Raw genomic sequence first — 6,000 nt, 5'->3', positions numbered from 1 at the left:
GGAGGAGGAGGAGGAGGAGGAAGAGGAGACGGTGAGGGAGGATGTAATTATGGTGGTGGTTTTGGTGGTGCTGTTGGTTAGAATGATAGTTGTGGAGACGATGACGAAAATTATATGATGATGTTAATATTGTTTTTATTGCTATTGTAGTACTTGTTGTTAATGTTGTTGTTGTTGTTAATGATGATGATAATGATGGCAACGACGATGTCGTTGACAATGATGATTACCGTACGAGATTACAAAGTTTATTCAATCTTAGGCTTTCGCCATTAAATCATACAATTTGATGACAACATACATGAAATTTAGGCTTTCGCCATTAAATCATACAATTTGATGACAACATACATGAAAGTGGAAAAAATGGTAAATGGAACCAACCAAACAATAAATTGATACCATTAATAGCCACAAAAAATACAACAATCGTAATACCACCAATACGTACAATAATAATAATAATAATAATAATAATAATAATAATAATAATAATAATAATAATAATAATAAATAATAATAATAACAATAATAATATTACCATCATCATTACTACCACCACCATCACTATTACCACCACCTCCATCACCATCATTATTACGTTTCCAATCCGTTTTTCTCGTTTTTTAAAATTTGATACCTTAATAGACGAAAATTCCGGTGATTTTTTTAAAGGATAGTTAAAATAGCTACGATTTTATTAACCCTGAAAACTACGATTTTTATTTTCCTATTTCAAGTAGGCAGGTCTGCTATGACAAGTATCAGTTCCATAGTCAAAAAAAGACAAATAAAAACAAAGTTTACTTAATCTTAGGCTTTCGCCAATAATTCATACAATACAATTAAGACAAAATAATGCTACCAATCTCTCCTCATGCATTCGTTAGACTATAACAATAACGACCGTGTTATCTTTACTCCTTACCCAACCAACCCCTAGCTTCCCACCTCTTCATCGCGAACTATCTTATGTATGTATTAGCTTCAGGACGGGCAAGTACGGAATCTGCCCACCCTTCCTTTAAACGTCTTTATTTCCTCTATAACTTAGTTAGAATTCAACTCTCTCCTTTCTCAGAAGAGTATTTCTCGTATACTAATTCAATTGTTGAGTAAACCAAAATGGCGGTTGTATTTTATAATTTATTTAGTCGTGACTTCTGAATAAAAGTGTTTTATTAGAGGGAATGCAATAGAAAATACATTGTTTTGCAAAAATATTTAGTCTGGCAATAAAAATACAGCGGTAATTATTTTAAGAATTAAAAAAAAAGGAACAAATTAATTTGTTTAAAAAACAAAAACAAAAAACAAAAAACAAAAAAAACAACAAAAAACAAACAAATAAGACAACAATTTAAATAAATGAATTTTGAGAAGCACTAGAGAAAACGAGAAAAAAAAGAAATAATTTAAATGGATAAACAAATATATTAAAACAACACAAGTTAATACTAACTTGATATAATATTAGTAAATTGATAAATTTAATTCAATACTGGAACCTTCCCAATGTTATTACATCAATGGTACCAGCACAAGTAAGGCAATAAAGAAGAAAACGTTCGTTTGCCAAAATCTCTATTTAGTGCTCACTGGTTTATAAGGTGGGCTCATTTGAATTAGCCCGACCTAGAACTAGAGAGGCCAGACAGCAAAATCACCGTCAGGCGACGTGACGATGAGATGACGATGTGGGCGGAGTGGAGTCGTTGGGAAAGGGGGGGGGGGGGGGGGGCTGATAAAAAAGAACAGGAGCGTATCCTGGTTTATGCATTACGGGGTGCATGGTGATTCGCAATCTATCAAATATACATACAAATTGATTTCAGTACGAAGTATCAAGTTTAAGTACTAACTTTTAAAATTATCTAATTTAAACTAGATTATTTCGGACATGGTAATACAGCTTATAACTTGAAAAAACAGGCTGGTATTTGCCCACCCTGCCCATTATTACCAGCCGTCCCTGCTTATACATTAAATAATGTTATCATATAAATAGGGTTAAGAGTAGTGGCTGCATAGTCTTATGTGAGAGTATACAAACAATATGTCTGCATCAGTAGTATAGTGATGCTCAGGAGAAATTGAGAAGAGCAAAAGAGCAGCATAAAATAAGAATGATTTAAGAGCAAAATATTAACGTTTTAATTAGCGTGAAATTAAATCAGGAGAAATTGAGAAGAGCAAAAGAGCAGCATAAAATAAGAATGATTAAGAGCAAAATATTAACGTTTTAATTAGCGTGAAATTAAATCTGTTTGCTAGAGATTGATGTTAAAATGTTTTGGGTTCGAATCCTATAGACAACTGGAATAGTTTGTTAAATGTTGATGTTGTAGTAAATCAATAGAGTTGTATTGTATCGATTGATAGATAACATGAATGGGTGGAAATAGTTTGGTTTGAACGGTGATAGCGTCTTGTGTTCAAATCCTAAAATCTTCGTTTAAAAAAACGTATTATTTAAACGGTGTCTATCACACATTAAGGTGTTCTCGAGTCTGGCTCTATGTTGAAATGTCGCTCTTTACTCACATTCTCCTAATGTGTTCAGGATAGTACCCGGTCTTTGACAGCGTTGGTAAAAAAATTTGTAATATCGCCTAACATATCTCGTTCTATTTGTTTCGTGTTGTCGTTCATCAGCGATCTTTTTTAAAGCGCTTTGAACCTCTTTAGTGGATATTGCGCTATATAAATGTTCATTAAAAATAATGATCACGCGTGTCCAATTATACGCGCCCGTAAAGATAATTGACCCACCGAACGACAAAGAGATTTATCAGAGAGAATACAGGACGTAGAAAAGGCATTCGTTTCGGTTGTGTGAAAGAACACAACACCGAAATTAGGATGACCGTTTTTTATTCGATGCACGTTCTTGTTAATAGAAACACAGATTGAAATATGTACCATAGCCTACCAATCTGTATATATATAAATCCCCTTTCTTCTTATTCTCATCCTCTCCTCAAAAATGGATTTTAGAATCCCAGAATTAAAATCAATATTTTTGAACTTTACAGGTTATGATATAGATTTTATAAGTCTGAATCATCCCCATCTACCAGAGATGTGTTTTAACAAACTTGCGGACAAAATAATAATTGAAACCCAAAACCCTTCTGTTCTAGAAGAGTTGTTTACCTACTTTAAGACACTTGAAACCGAGTTCACATTAATAAGATCGGAAATATTAAAAACTGGCAACTATAACAACGAAAGACTAACCAGATTTTTTTAAAGTTTTGTCATCGCTGCCCAAGGAATGCTAAAGTGGAATAAAGGTAATGTTCTATTTATATTATCGATTTAGTTAATTCAATTTTACAGTAATTATACGGTTTCATATAACAGTAATTTCTTATTTTCTTTTTTAACATGAAAAAGTAACAGTTTCATCTTAGCCGTGCGATAAGTTCTTTTTACCACCTCTAACTTACGATTCATTGTCACTGCTTTTTAGATATAGACGTAACGGATTCGAATCAAGATCGCTATAAGTCATTTTACTTTACTTAGTTAGCGCCTTGTCAAATTCAAAATTTATAATAATCGTTATGAGGTTGTTTTGTATTGTTTTTATCTCGTTTTTCTTTTCTTTTTTAATGTTACATTATCTTCTCTATTAATCAACGATTTATATCATCTCTACTTTTCCTTAGTATCGAAACACGTCTGACTGAGAAGTGTCACCACTTATAGTTTCGATTTAGAATCGAGACGCTGCGTAAAAATGCGTTTTCATTTTTAGCGAGAAGTGATCTTTCGAAAACTGCCTAGTCATACTCAAGTCTATATTTTAATATATTTAATTCTAAAATCAATCTACCACAATGTAAAATTTATTTGAACACAATCTCTAATCATTAGGTAGAGACTAGATAGTAATACTCACAAAGACACACTTCAGTTTCAGTTCATTTTCGCCTATCGAAATGGCTTCTCGATTACAATTTTATTTCATAATTCTCGTTAAAGATAACTCCTCAATTTGTTTCAAGTAAGAGGTAATGAAACTAACCGACTTTTCAGAAAATAAAATACGTAGAGCTTTTTGTTTTGATCCTTTTTTTTTGTTTTTCAATCCTATCAACTCTAGTACTAATCCAAAAGTCTAGACCTGTCTTTCAAAAGTAAAGCTGTCTACTTGCGTCTCTAACTCTAATTTGTTTATTCTCTTGTTTCGTTTTTTACTTTATCAAATTCGAACACTCGTAATTTTCTTACTTTAACTAAAATAAATAGTCGTCAAATGCGAATCAAATCTCTGAATACGTTTGTTGTTTGTTTTCGTTTGTTTTTTTTTCTTTTTTTAAATTCATCATCAGTGTGTTTACATTCAACTCACTCGTTTGACTGTGCCATAACCAGACAGCTGTTTTTTTTTTTTTTTTTTTTTTTATTTTTTATTTGCTCTTATTTTAAACTAGCTGTAGCGTGATATTCAGAGAATTTATTCGAATTGACTCGCTTCTCTCTCTCTCTCTCTCTCTCTCTCTCTCTCTCTCTCTCTCTCTCTTACTTAAAGAATTAACAAACAATATTCTTTTTTTATTGTATTTTTATTCCATTGATTGCAACAACAGGAAGATTTCGTAAAACCAACTCAAACATATTACAGTTCACATGAAGTTGTACAATGATCACACATTTGAATATAAATAAAAAAGACATTGTAATATTTTTATAAATGTAAATACAGAAACATTTTTTAAAAAGTCACATTGATTATAATCAAAATTTAATCGAGAACGATAGTAATGCAATGCATGTATCAGTATTTTTTTTTTTCCTTTTGTTTTCAGAAAACCACACGACAGATGAAATGTAACAACTCGTTTTTCAAAAGTACAGGTCAGGACCCGTTTAAAAATACTTTCATCTTAATGCTGAGAAATGCTTTTATTTTTTTTTAGATGTTCAATCATTACGAACTTAACAATAGTAAACACATAGAGAATAAAATCTGGTTATATACTTTTATTCTAGATAATTATTTAGTCCATCACTTGGAAATGTTTATAATAACTCCTCACTATATTTGGTGTAATAGAAACCCATTAACTTTCACCTTTTTCTTTTGCTTTTAGTTTTCATATAGATAGAAGCAAATGAAATCAACAAAGATGAAGTTACAAAGAATCAAGACAAAGATCAGCACCCATTTTTTAAAACATTGTTTCAAGGTCAGTATCCATTTAACGTTCTATTTTACTTTCCATAAGTTACACATCTAATATGATAGACATAGTAGAAACAACAATAGTACTAGTAATAATAGTACTAGTAATATAATAATAATAATATTAATGTTATTAATAATAATATTAATGATAATAATGATGATGATGATGATTATGATTGATGATAATAATTGATGATAATAACAAATATGATGATGATGATGATGATGATGATTGTAATAATGATAATAAGGATGATGACAATAATAATATTGATGATAATAATTATTATGACATAAACGATAATGATGATGATAATAATAATAATAATTATGATGATGATAATAATAATAATAATAATGATACTAACAACAATACCTATATTTCCAAATGATTTCAGATTTTCATTACGCTCGATATTATTTATTATAACTCATCCCCTCACTGTTACTTTAAGCTATTTTCTTCTCTTTTCATGTTTCATATAGGTACCAAATGAAACTTACAAAACAGTTAAAGAAAAAGAAGACGAGTCTAAAGCGATAAATTTAAGGGTCAGTATTTTTTTAAATAACTTATATAACACACCAAAAAATCAATTTGATTATTTTTAAAAAAACAAATCAAACATAATATTTCTGATTAAAATAGATACTCTCCAATTCATCGATTGTAATACAGAGATGCTAACCCCCCAAAAATTGATGGAATAATTTTAATCAAGTTATCCCATTGCGATAAGGAAATATTGATCCCAATAATTGTAGGCTTATTATTTAGAAATTTTCTTACGTCGACAATAATA

General features: G+C 30.3%; 1 protein-coding gene across 3 annotated transcripts in view; it reads left to right on the top strand.

Annotated features, from left to right (window-relative positions):
- The first annotated feature begins 2,974 nt into the window (after nucleotides 1-2,974).
- Nucleotides 2,975-6,000, top strand: part of LOC144977059 (secretory phospholipase A2 receptor-like) — a 51,045-nt gene continuing 48,019 nt past the window's right edge. For 2 of the 3 annotated variants that reach the window (XM_078921797.1, XM_078921799.1), the window contains exons 1-4: nucleotides 3,884-4,019; nucleotides 4,818-4,866; nucleotides 5,103-5,198; nucleotides 5,684-5,749. The gene's annotated coding sequence lies outside the window, so the exon portion shown is untranslated. Of the gene's footprint in view, nucleotides 3,297-3,883; nucleotides 4,020-4,817; nucleotides 4,867-5,102; nucleotides 5,199-5,683; nucleotides 5,750-6,000 lie in introns of those variants that run through there. The other variant, XM_078921798.1, reaches the window with a different exon arrangement.

This window comes from Berghia stephanieae, chromosome 7, assembly GCF_034508935.2.
Source record: "Berghia stephanieae isolate SIO BIC M18660-M18661 chromosome 7, UCSD_Bste_1.3, whole genome shotgun sequence".
NCBI classification, from domain to species: domain Eukaryota; kingdom Metazoa; phylum Mollusca; class Gastropoda; order Nudibranchia; family Aeolidiidae; genus Berghia; species Berghia stephanieae.
The sequence above is the reverse complement of the archived record's forward strand: the minus strand, read 5'-3'. Positions and strand labels throughout refer to the sequence as shown.